The sequence below is a fragment of the Psammomys obesus genome, unplaced genomic scaffold (assembly GCF_907164565.1).
Source record: "Psammomys obesus unplaced genomic scaffold, mPsaObe1.curated_primary_1811, whole genome shotgun sequence".
In the NCBI taxonomy this organism is placed as follows: Eukaryota; Metazoa; Chordata; class Mammalia; order Rodentia; family Muridae; genus Psammomys; species Psammomys obesus.
Genome location: NW_026596117.1, coordinates 5,918,124 through 5,931,979, shown reverse-complemented (window position 1 = coordinate 5,931,979; position 13,856 = coordinate 5,918,124). Strand labels below are relative to the sequence as shown.

General features: G+C 37.3%; 1 protein-coding gene across 1 annotated transcript in view; it reads left to right on the top strand.

Moving 5' to 3' along the window:
- The window catches only part of Adgrl3 (adhesion G protein-coupled receptor L3), a 736,167-nt gene that overhangs the window by 43,284 nt on the left and 679,027 nt on the right, over positions 1 to 13,856 (top strand). The window contains exon 2 of the mRNA XM_055629463.1: positions 7,095 to 7,125. The gene's annotated coding sequence lies outside the window, so the exon portion shown is untranslated. The remainder of the gene's footprint in view (positions 1 to 7,094; positions 7,126 to 13,856) is intronic.

Genomic DNA, 13,856 nt, shown 5'->3' with positions numbered 1-13,856 from the left:
GTGAATGTGTCTTAGAAAAATTCAAAGCCTTAACAGTTTGCTTTTGTTAGCAACACCCATTCCATTTCCATAGTTATTTTGAGGATCAACTTAAAATAGATGGTTCCCAGTTAGAGGTAGTAAGGAAAAGAGTTAAGAGTTGGAGGTTGGTTTCAAGTAAACCTGGATGCCAAATGTCAAATTCTTTCAATGTCACATTCCAGGGAAAATTACCTAATAGCTCAGTTTCAATAAACTCATCTTCAGAAGAAAGCTGGAACAGAATTACTGATAAGAATAAAACATATATTTAACCAGAAGCATGTCCTCCATATTAACAGTGAGCAATGGTCATTGGTAAAAGTACTACATACCATCATCAGTTTTCATTGGCATAAATGGCCTACAAAAGCTACAGAAAGTCATTTCATATGTTCATTTCTCAAACAAAATGATTGTGGAACACCCACCACTTATGGAAGACCGATGTTTTGAATGGGCCATGTTTTGTACACTTTTGAATGTATAATGTACACACCAGCTTCCTCCATAGAACGTCGTTGGTTCTACTTACTGATAGAAAGTCCTTCAAGACATCCCTTGGAGAGGTTAGCTGTCTGCTCCTGGGGTGTGTCTGCTATTGTTTCTGTTTTGTTTTCAGTGGTTTATGAAACTCTTGGTAGGGGAGCAAAGTCAAGGAACAATGAAATATTCATACAGACCCAAGGCATTTTGTCCACACACAGAATGCAGCATGTATTTTTAGGGCCCTTGACGGTAGGCAGAGGGGTGCTGCACAGATACTGAACATGTGGTTTACTGCTTAATGTGTATCAAACTACAACCTATGACGCTTTAGTCATTATTATTTAAAGAGTAAATTATTGCTGATCCCAGGAGCCTGGGGAGACTTTGTTTTACACATAACTCCCCTCCCTGTTCCATTGATGGCTATTAAAATAGCCCTAAAGTAAATGCATTTGCGTTTGTTACTATGGATGCTTTCTCTCCCAGGAGACAACAGGCAGAACACTTAAAACTCCTGAGTGAGCAGGATGATTGACTGCCTAAAGTCTCCATCTCCCTAGCTTTCTGCCTGCCCATTTCCATACAAACAGAGAAGGAGAAACTAAACAAGTCAAAGTACACTTCCAGGGAAGAAAAGAAAAAACAGAAAAACCACAAAAAAAAAATACACTTTTTCTTTTCTTTTCTTTCTCTTAAGTATAAGTGCTATTTGAATATAAGGAATTTTTAGCATCAAAAGGAAATATGATCCCCACCACCAGCACCACCAGGGGACCACTTAATTCTTAATAGAATAAAGCAAAACTAAACTGAAATGGAAGTTTTGTTAGTCTGGAATTAGGCAACATTTAGGAAATAGAGACAGAGCTGCCTATTTAGTTTACACTTATCAGTCAGAGTATCTGTTTGCTTGAGTACATCCTAGGAGACCACTTCAGCTTTCAGACCTAGCCAGTTAGGTTTGTTTTAGTCCATTTGTAGCACCGGAGCCAACATATTTGCAACTAGCTCATTTATAAGTAATAGAAATTCCCTTTTCACAGTTCTGGAAGCTGGGAAGATTAGGGAGTATGTCTTTAGTGATGGCTCCTCCTAGATTCTATGATGATGAGTTACCGCTGGTGTTCTCCTCTGGCAGGAAGCAAACATGGTTCCGGCTAGAAAGCAGAAAAGCAAGAGTAGTCTTGCTACTTCCTTAGACTCTTTCTAACATACTTCTTCACACAGTTCCGGAGGGTTCAGCTTTCATATCTTGGCCAACACTAAAGATGGCCCCTCAGTATTACCGCAGTGGTTTTAGGCTCTGATGCAGGAATTGAAGATTGTCATATATGTAAATTAAACCATAAAAGGAGTGGTTTTTGTAAATTGATCTTGCAAGATTTGTGTTCTCATTTGTGTGTTTGCTTATCCTTTATTTGGTGATGCTATGAACAGAAACCAAAGCCTCATTCATAGCTAGCAAGCACTCTGCCATTGAGTTACACCTGTAACCATCCACAACTCTAGTAGAGAATGTCACCTTGTCAAAGTAAAGTTTTCTGGAACATATGTAAAACGAAAGGACAAATGTTTAACATTATTTTTCTTTTACTCTATTAATATCAAAATAAGTTCTGCTTGCCTAGTTAGTTTTTTGTGTTAATACACTATATGTTTCAAAGCAGAATTTAAGGAAGTTTAATTGACATCCAGAGCTAGGCACAAATGTTACCATAGGACCAGTCTGTGTGTGTGTATGTATGTATGTATGTATGTATGCATGTATGTATGTATGTATGTATGTATGTATGTATTTATCTCTATATTGCTCTACCTACATATCTGTTTATCATCTATCTATCTTTCTATCTAGCTATCATTATTTCTATCTTCAGTCCTCCATCCATCCAGCCCTCTTTCACGATTTTCCATTGATCTGTCCATTTGTTCTTTTTTTTCTTTGTGTGTATGTATGGTATATGCACACGTGTTCATACGTATGTGTATGCCTGTGTATATGTGTAGGTCAGAGGTCAATATAAAGTGTCTTCTTTTATCACTCTTCAAAACATTATTTGGAACCAGAAGCTCATCAGTTTGGCCAGACAAGCTGGAGAGAAAAATCTTTGGGATCACTCTATCCTTACTCTAAAACACTGAGGTTCACTAAAGAAGGTTGCTTCTGGGAGAAGGGGGGGCCATGGCTCCCGTATGTCAACCATGTTCCAATGATTGGATTCAAACTTGTAAAAGGACTTAACATAAATTTGACGTGTTGGGTTGACTGAGAAAGAGGAAAAAGAGGCCATGTATGTGAGAAGGATTGGAGAGATGGGAGTGGATCTGGGAAATGTTGGAGAAGGAGTGGGGGTGAATATGATTACAGTCAATTGTATGAAATTTTCAGTTAATAAAATTTCATAAAGCAAAGACGATTGTTTTAGTTTCTATGAACATCTAAGGTTGATGTTTTTAAGGCGATCAGGCAGTCCATTCGAGATTCTAGAAGATCTTGAGTGATAAGCAACTACTCTTTTAAACTGTATTAGGAAATTGAATACCTTGTAGACTTTTGAATTAGGCATCAATATATTGAACTACTTTCATTAGTTCTCTGCTTGCACTGATTAAGGTATAATTGGCTTAGAATTGCTTTTTAAATATTTTTTTATTTTTATGCCTGATATTGGAAAGAACATGAATTTAAACTGTGCTTTCCATATTTAGGTCTTATTGAATTTGTAATTTATTTAGAAACTCAGAATATGAACTTTGAATTGGTGGTGATTTCTCACACATATTTCCTTTAAATCTGAATCTTCTGACGTTTTAGTAAAATTGCTATCTATTATTTGGAGTGTCACCTGAAGATTCTAGTGAGTACCAATATATAGGCAGATCGTCTATGAATTCTTGCAGTTTGATTGTTATATTACATTGCTTTGCTTACTGGTGTATTATTTGGTAAAAAAGTGTGCTACACGTTGCACAGTATATCTTGGAAATCAATACATTATTTTGGTATTTGGCACGGTTTGTTTGATGCAGTATTATTGGTCATGTCATTCCTTTCATGCTATTGTTCTTTGAGTAGAATTCCAAATGGTCCAAGCACTGGCTTCTGTCTCTGTTTTTCTGCTTATTTATACATTACTTATTTCATTGCAAACTGTAGTTGAGGCCTCCTGGTGTTCCTTCCCTTGTGATTCATTATACTCAGAATCTACACAGATTCTTGTCTTTACCCCAGACACCCTCTCTTCCCCCACCCTGTTTCCCAGGCAGCACTTATTCATCACGTTATTTGCTTCATGATCTGTTTAATATTTGACTCCCCATGCCCATTGTAAGCTCAGTAAGGAGATGATTGCATCTATTATGTGGCACTGTTGTATATCCATTGCCCACAGAGGACTAAGCATGTAGTTGGTGTTCAGTAAGTATGTGTTAAACGAGCTGAACGGATGTCTTTCAGACTGATTAAGTTGTGCTCCAGTGTTTCTTAAACACACAAGTGTTAATTACCATAAAGGAGACTGTTTGAGAGTTTCTACATTTTAAAAGAATTATTCCATTCTTCTTATATATTGATTTATATTTGAAACAAAAGGACACATATTATATTTTACACAGTGACTATTGACCTTTCTGTATGCTTGGCCTTTAGATTAATGTCAGAAATGCTCCCCCCACCTCCCCCCAAAAGGTCTGGTTTTGTCACTATGGAGTTTTCCATTGAAGCAATTGTATAAATTTTCATGAACATTAGACTAACAGTCCAGACAGTAACACAGAAATTCCCAGCATACAAGCTATCATTACCTGAAGGCTGTTGGCAGTTTTCTACTGAACTGCTTAGAAATGTGTTTTTTATTTCTTGGGTGAAAGAAAACAATAAATGGGGGGGGGATTCATTTTCACAGACTGTCATGCTCCTAATACCTCATTAATACATTTTTAAATTTTAATATTTATTTTAATATTAAGTAGATACCAATTTTCTGATTGAATTTGAAAACAAATTTTTGATTGAGTTATTGAAGAGTTTATGTATGTAATACTCTGTAGGCATATTAGTTAGTGCATTGTGCTGGGTTTAAGGAGTTTGTTGGAAAATGGACAGTGGTCTAAGACATTTGCAAATAGCATCAGGAACACTGAGGAAAAACAGGTTCAGTATGGCGATCCATTGAATAGTCATCAAAAGAGGTGAGACTAAATGTGGGTATCTGCAGGTAAGCAAAATGTCAGTAGGTGAACTGGAGAGATGCACAAGTCTCTGCTTTGTGTTGGTAGAAAGGCTTGACTTTCAAAACAAACGAGACATAAATAAAAGTATCAGTTAATGACAGAACTGGTTGATCTGTTACTGGCGTACCTCAGTCACAAATCCAGTCTAAACCTGGAGTCAAGAAGCTTTCTATATGCTGTCCTGCAGGAATTAAATTTATCCAGGCCAAAACAATCACATATCCAAGCATGTATGAACTGACATTTTATCCCATTCTTTTCTGACTGAAGAATATTGACATCACTGACAGACTTTCAAGGTCTGTCCACAAAGTAATTTCTCCTCTCATGGGCATTACTAACTAATGAATGAAGAGGTCATCTACTGTTTTATTTCTCCTGGGAGAAGTTTGTGCATGAGAGAAGAATGTAGTCCTTCTAGCAGGCTCTATGAATACAAGTGGCTTATATTTTAAATGAAACTTCATTGTAATAGTTGAGTTAGAAATTTTTATTTCTAAAACTGACATTTCATTAAAGCCTTTATTTTATTTTGAAGGCAAACAATTTAATAATCCAGTTTTGTTCCTCATCCTTCATAAACATTTGTGTCCGTGGAAACTTTGATGAGTAATATTAAAAGGCTGTTGTGCCTAATTTTTGAATGAAACTCAGGTGGATTTGAGCACTGTCATTATAAAATCAGTTACAGATAGTGTTTCCCTATGCAATCTAATAAAACTAACCACATTATTAGGACTGATTTTATTCCGCTTAACTTTACTATTGAAATATCGTGGTGAATTACTGTCCTTGGATTTATTAACTTTTTCTCTATAGTAAGCTAAATTTGTATTGCATTTTAAACAAACCATTAATTGACAGAATGTGAAGGCCAGGATCATTCATTACCATCAGATCTGCTTAACTTTCCCAGCCTGTCATATTTTATAGAATGAAAGTTTGCAGGTTATAGAGTTCAGTTTGAGACCTTTATTTGTGAAAGTTTAATAGCTGACTCCAGTAAACAGTGATTTATATAGTAGTAGGTTTGATTAAAGGGGAGGGAATGTTTTCTATTGATCTAACAGCAGAGTGCTGGGGATTAAGCTTGTATATCAGGTCCTCCTCTACTCTGTGTGCATATTTTACTTCTATACATGTTCTGTTGATTAAATACACATTTGATAGAATCTTAGTAAAAGTCATTTGAACAAAATTGTATGCAAGATGCAGATTCTTTTTCTACAAGGTCTATATTGCTCTAAAACAAGCATTAAATAGACATTCTAATTTCTCTTTCTTCACAGATGTATGAATGTGTAAATATGTAGATTTATGCTCTTCTGTGAGTTTTAATTTCTGGTAATGAGAAAATTAAACTATCATCTAATAACGTTGTTGTGTAATGAAAGGACAAGTTTATAAAACACAACCAATTCTCACTTTATCAAGATGGCTATGTCCTGAGCTGCGTGACTGGAGACACACAGATGGAGAAAAGACTTTCTTTAGTAAAAGGCAAAAGATTTATATGACCTGAAGAGAAACCAGAGTTGTTCTCCTCCCCTTGAGGAGGGCTTGGTGGGGCAAGCAGTCTTGCCAGGCCACAGAAGAAGACAATGCAGCTCGTCCTGATGAGACTTGATAGGCTAGGGCCAGATGGAAGAGGAGGAGCATGGGAGGAGATGAGGGAGGAAAGAAGGGTGGGATTGGGAGGGAATGAGGGAGAGGACTACAGCTGGGATACAAAGTGAATAAATTGTAATAAATTAAAAAAAATAATAAAGTAGCTCACCTCATGACAGAGAAGTACCAGAGAGCCAGAGACAGGAGCAGAGAAAAGTGGTTGGGGATACTTGCAGATCATAGCATCCATCGCTCATGTTACTGTTGGTTGCAGTAAGACCCTGGCATCTGACCACCTGCATAGACAGCCGCACCCCACATCTGTTTTCACTGTTAGCCTATTCAGTTGCTGTTCCCACTGTAAATGCTGTATTCCAGATTTATTTACTGCTAGATTAATTTATCTTTTACTCACCTCAAAAAAACATCTACCCACCCACCCCCCAAAAAAAAGAAGAAGAAAAACTTTCTTCCTCAGTGCAACTTTGTATTCTGGTAGATACAGAATAGGATCTGAACAGTAGCCAATAGTGGTGAGCCCAAATATGATCTTTACAGTCCATGCATGTGTGCCGTGATGATATGGCTTCTGTGATTTATGTGCCTTTCTCTGCTTTTTGCTCTTGTGAACTCTAAACTGTTTTATTTAATGTCTCTGTGAAATAGTCTGCTTAGATATAAGTAAACAGTTTAATAAAATAGGGCATTCTCCACATAATCCTCTCCTTTTCCTTGCTCTTCCGCAGATGCTGATGTGAAGAACTGCCCAGAAAACTGGTGAGTGGGTTGTGCAGTGCCCGGGCATCTTGGGCATTGTGTTTCTCCCTCTTTGCTTCTTAGTCTCTTCTCTCTGAAGCACATTCGGTTTGCTCTTTCCTTTCGCTTTCTTTGACAAACTGTCAAGGGCAGTGGAAGAAAAATCAGGTAGATGTGTGGATCAGTGCTATTACACATGTAAGGGTTTTAGCCTTCGCTGAACCTTTGAGTGCTACTCAGCAAATCCTCCCTGTCTCCTTGTCTGCTCCCATTCTCATCTATCATGTCCTCTGTGTTTTCATGTGCTGTTCTTTTCCTAAAGCGCTCTTTTCAAAGGTTTCTTTATAGATGAAGCCTCGTCTCCCTTAAGTCAGGGCTGGTTGTTACCTCAGTTTACTGAGTTTTGTAGTCTGCCTCTTGACTCCTGCACATGAGCTGATTTCTACCAAGTTGGCCTGGTGTTGTCATTAGGTTGGGTGTTACATGAAATTACCAAAGCCCATGCCCATGCTTCTCAAATTGTTTCCTTGAACATTGTGTGGCACATGGTCAACAGTAGTCTGGGTTGTTTAACTCAACCAGTGCCTGTAAAAATGTCACCCACATACTGCTTCCTGCTAGAGAGCTAGTGCCCTCATGTTAAAGTTTGTCACAATGCCTTCCTATTTATAGTTATCATACTTTACTTTGAATACATTGTCAAAGAGCAATAGCATTAGGTGGACAACAGATGGGAGAATGAGGAAGTAGTTCAAATGATAATTTTGCTTCCTTTTTTTTATCTGATAGGTAGTAAAACACTTTCTAGAACATATCTTCACTCTTTTAAGAAGAGATTTCAGGTTATAGGATTCCATAATATCTGCAAGTAGTTCTGGCCACAGTTTGTTAGCATCTGTATCTTATCATTCATTAGCTTCCTTTGTGTTTCTTTCCCATTCTTATCACATCTTCTAATGTTACTGTCTTTGCCTCCCGACTATGGATAGCCTCTGCTTTAAATCGACAGTTCTTATAATGCCTCATTTTTCTCAGCTACTTGCCACCTGTTAAGAAAACAGCTGACTTTTTTTTCTGTAAGAAAAGGGTGGGGCACTTAAGCTAGTTCACAGCTGCCAAGAGCTGATTCTGCTCCCTCATTGCCTTGAAAACCCAAGTCCCTTATTTGCAAAGTAGCCCAGCTGCTCTCTGTTTTTTACAGGTGATAAGGAAGAAGAGTCCTTGATAGAATAGTGAATACTAGTAAATAATCAGACCGATTAAGGGGAGGCTTACAACTTATATAAGATGTCAACAGTGAGTTTAACCATTGCAATGTTTCCATGTATTAAGGACGATTAATTGGTGTGTTTTATTTAAAATAAAACCCACAAACTCAAAGAGCTGCTTGTTGGTATGTGGGCATGATTGCTTGATTTCATCGTACATTTCTATTTACATATATATTTAATATGGGACTTGACATCATTGACTTTAAGACACCTCAGTCTAATGCAGGTTTTTATTTTGTTTTATACAATGTGAAGGAGACTGCTCCCTAACTAGGAATTTTATAGCTATCATTTAACCCACTTTATAACCCATTTTACACTGCAGCATGACTTCTTCCTAAATGAGATTTCAGTGTATGATTGTATGACTGCTAATGATTCAAAATAGAAATTAGTTCTTTTTGTTATTAATAAAATTACTAGTTGTGCAGCACCACCATTCATCATCATATGCTTGTGGGAAAAATACATTTCATAGTGCATAACCCGAAACAAATTCAAAATGCTTCCAACACTAATATATTGCTTTCCAAACAAATAATATATGTGCTAATGTAACAGTATGAGATTTCCATTATACAGGGAAGACACTTGACTTATTTACCTATGGTTAAGCAAAGTTCTCATGAAAATACATGTTTCCAGTGTGGATGAAACAACCAGCTTTTATAGCCAAATTGTTGTAGCCATCACTTTGGCGCATATTTTTCAATTCTATACATGTCAGGTACTGAGGATGCAATAGTGACCACAGCAGATGAAGAGATATTCTGTGGCAGCCCAGCGATGCTTTCATTGGTAGCCGTCTTAAGTGCTTTCCTAAGTGCACACCAAGATGCATTTGTGTGGCAATATGTGCAGCACAGATTCTATAAATATGTTTCGTTCTTTTCTGAAAGTTCAAGAGGCATTCGTCTTTTGAACAAAGCAACAGTAAAGCTTGGGTAAGTAAATGTGTCAGTCCGGATGGGAATTAACATTACTCAAATGGTGATTCTCATTGTTATAGCTTGGAGTTATTGATTTTTTTTCTTGAAATTATCTTGAATCTGCTCTTAGGACATTTTGAACATGTTGTACAGTCCTCTAAGTATATTAGAGAAGATCGTTTTATATAATTTTATTTATGTTAGCATTTTATATTTTTGATGTATAAAAATATCTAAATGCATTCTCCTAACACCCACATAATTTGGATTTACCAGTTATCATTGTGTCTTTTCCTAGACAATGAAATGATAGCAAAAGTCTGAATAAACAATAATATTCATCAAATTAGGAACAATGGCAGGATGGTGCATTATAATATCCATTGAAACTAGGTATTACTTCTTATAGCTGAGGAAATCTAAATTTGATGCATGGTAAATGGTCCCATAACATCTGACCTTCTCACCACGACATGACTATGTGGCTTTGTGTGTGCACCTACATATACCTTGTACAGATAACTAGAAAATAAATATAATTTTAAAATGAAAATAAAACATACAGGAAACACTGGATTCAATCTTGCCATAGTTCCTTAGTCATAGAGTTAGTAAGAAAGAACCCAATGGCAGCAATCTTTAAATTAACAGCATTTTAAAGGAGTGTAAAACAGTTCTTTACAAAACAGCCTGGACTGTGTTTTGGAGAGGTTTAAACTACGGACAGACTTCAACATGGACACTGTGGCCCCTCGGTCCAGAGCCCTTTGAATGGTTTGGAGCATGGGTTCTGTGTATGCATTGCAGGATGGCTCACCGAGCTGAATCCTGTGATTATTTGCCCATCTCTGTGCCTTAGCAGTTAAAGCAAGCGCTGTTAGAATACATTTTTTTTTTTGTCACTCTCATAGATTTTCAGATTACCTTCTGAAGCAGACTCATCCTGAGTTGTTGAAATGCTTCATTTCAGAGAGTGGCATGTGACCAGGCATGCCATAAATTGAAAAGTTAAATTAAATTACTGCTTATGTAACATTTCTTGCCAACTCTGAATCTAATGTCTGTTACTTCCTAAGCACTCATCAGTGATTTTATTTTTGCTGTCTTAGTCCATTTATTGTTTCTTGAAGGTAGTTTAAGAAATAAATTTCACTACTGCTTTGTAATCAGTTAGACTTAACAGAAAATGCTGAGTTAATATTAAACTATCAATTGTCTTTGGGTGTAATTTGATAATGTATCAAAACTTGATATGGCCTGATTTGTTCGTGGGCCCACCACACAAGGTGTTTATAATGGCTCTCGGTTACAGTATGAAGTCAAAGTCTTAAGTACACTATTTATTTGGACTACTTAAATTAGCTATTTTGTATTTGTCCAAAAATATTCTTTCTTCTTTGAGACACCAAGCAGTTTTTCATCTGAAAGTACACCTAATCAATTTCAAAGGGAAGAAAAAGAAAGCCAGCACCCGTTTTGAACATTATTCCTCTTCGAAATGTTCTGAGGGCTGGAATTTATTTCACAGTTGCAGCTAAGCAGGCTTCTGGCCTGAAAGGAAGGGGATGAATAGTGTCTAAATCTACTTTGGAAGAGAGCTTGTTTATCGAGCTCCACCTCATTTTCTTTTATCTGTCACTGTGTAAATAATAGGTAGAATTTCTCGGTTCATTGTACTGTACGTGCGCAGCATACAGCTTAGCACCAGCTCACTGTAGCAATTTTCAGTCTTCCTCAGCTTTTCTATTTTTTTCTGAATCCCCTTGCCCGCCTCCCCTTGCCCGCAGTACGATCCAAGCAGCACTGTATACTTTTATCAATTAGGTTCCCCATGCCTGTCTTCATATTTATGCATTTGTCCTGGAAATGAAGTATGGGTTTCTTTTAGGATTAGATTAGGTGAAGTTTGCTATTAGGTATAAATTGAACTTTTTAGAGCTTTGAAGGCTTTGGGCAGCAATTTTTTTTTTCCCTATAAAATCCATTCATAAGGTCTAATTGTGTCTCATGACATTTACCAATAACGCAAACATATTAAGGGATTAAAGAGCATGGAAACGTATTTCTGTCGTTTTGAAAAGGAAGTTCAGTAGTGGGCAGCTTGTGTCTCTGGACTGTCACCATGATCTCAAGAGACTATAACTCCTGTCCTCTCCTTTTTCTTCATCATGTTTTCTGTGCGTTTACTTGTCAGCATCATATGGCAGCTTCTACTGTAGCTATGTATCCCATATTGCAGGAAGGAACCTCAACAGAGAAGAAAAAGGGATGTGCTTTCTAGCTGAATCAGCACCGCTCAGGAAATTCTGTGCGATGCTTAAGATGATTAGCTTGAACTTCCTAACACAGCTTCACCTGCCAAATGGGAGAGTGGAAGCTGTCTTCCTTTTGCCGAGGGTATTGACCATTAAATAGCAGTTGTGGTTCTTGCTTCCGTACGTGGTGAGTTTCTTGGGAAAAGTTTCGGTTCAGCAGGCAGTCATGGCCATCTCTCCTGCCCTTGATGAATACTAATCTGATCTCAGTTTCCTTGTATTTCAAATGGACAAAACAATGTCATCCTCATGGTTAGTGTATGAGGGTTTAGAAAGACAATAATGGTTGCTTTAAAATATTTTGTATATTATTAGCACATGACAACCTCAGAAGTCTCAAGTCTTTGTGTTCTGGTGATGACCCCTATTATCTTATGAACTTCTGCTTTAGGGTCTAAGAGGGGCTTTGTTTTGCAAGTGGTATCTGTGCCTTTTCTCTGTTCTGCAATGCCTTACATTACAGTGTAGACATTTTTTTTTCCTACAGGTCATATGTACTGAGAACTGAGAATGGGGTATTCATCACTCTTTGATCTGGAGAAAGATTTGACAAAGGGATGATTAATGTCACTGAAACAATCACTGTAACTAAGGGAGCAGAATGCTCTTTCAGGAAGTGTGTCTGGACCTCGGACAGGTGTCACTACTGTGTCATTGTTAAAGAAGCAGTTCTGTTGGCTGATCTGAGCTCAGTCCTTCATCCTTCTAAGGTAGCAAGATTATAGTCCACTTCGCTCCAGCACTTTCCCACTCATTGCTTCTTTTATCAACTGATAGGTGGCAACATTGTGGCTTTGAAGGTACTGTTACAATTTGCACCATCTGTTTCTGCTGCCTGAGATTTTCTTTTGTCTTTCTTGAGGTCTATGGATAACAGGTTATTCAGGTGTAACCACTTCCAGTAGATGATCCGGACAGCAAGAGAGTTCAGTGACACATTGCACAGTTGAGCATGCACATTTATTTGTTTCTTTCACATAGGCAGTGTGTTGTTAGCATTGAAGTTCCCCAATGTAACCCCAAAATATTCCGATTCTGATATTTGTTAGCTCTATTCCCTAGGATAGTTGCCACATACTCTTACAAGGGCTTAGTGTTCTATTTATGAGATAGGAACATTAATGCCTGTGTTATACAATATAGGGAGAATATTAAGCATGTGAAGTGTTAATAGTATGTCTGGCAGATCATTAAGCATGTCATTCTACTACTGCTGCTGTTTACTATTACAGAAATGGACTTAGGAAAGATCATGGTTTTACCAGTTGCTTCATAAGAAAAAAAATCCCAATTCTCATGGGTGACACAGAACACATGTTAAGATGTTCTTATAGCATGTGTGTAGAATTACAACAGGGTGTGACTATGAAAGGCTCGCTGCTCTGCAGCGATGTTGGTGTCAGTGCATGGTGTTAGACGTCTGGGGTAGAGAGTCATCTGGAGGTTCCTTTATTCACATGCTTCTTTCTGCAACATGTTGATGTAAGGGCTGTGCTCAGGCTGAGCTGAATAGAGTACAGACATGATGTTTCTCCATGTGGTTTGGAGTTCTACCAGCTTGACAGCTGTGCTTGGAAGACGAACCATTTAGAGAGCTTTCATTCCAGGTTAGCACACACACACATGCAAAAACATGATATATGATGACTTCCCTTCAGAGGACACATAGCATTATTTCTGCCATATTTTCTTTATTGGACCATTCAGGGTCCTATTTATGGAAGCAAAGGAGAACACAAAATTAGAGTTTGTGAGGAGACTCCTGTGTCAGACACCTTTGAGAGTAACCAAGGTCCTCCTTCTTCTCATTGTACAAGAACAAATGGAATAAGCACCACTTAATTTTTCCCATAAATTACTTTGAAAAAAAATATCATATCCACTATCCAGTGTTCATCTGATATAGCCAGGAAGTTAAAGTCCTTAGTGAAAAGTATAATATCAATGTAACTTTTAATCACATTAATCTTGGAACCATACACAGTCAGATCTAGGCTTATTAACATTATCTTTAACTTTAAAAGTTATTGTAGGTCTCATGGGTGCTGGTTTATTTTTCATGTATGGAAGTTTATTTTCCTAAGGTTTTGATAAAGAATAGATTGCCTATTTTTAAGTACAGTATTAAGTATTCAAGTTCATTATAAGTGCTCACTAACTTGAAGAAGCTGTAAACATTTCATTGTCTCAAAACTTCAACTTAACTGCCTTCTTGGATGGAATTTTTAATAGTTTTG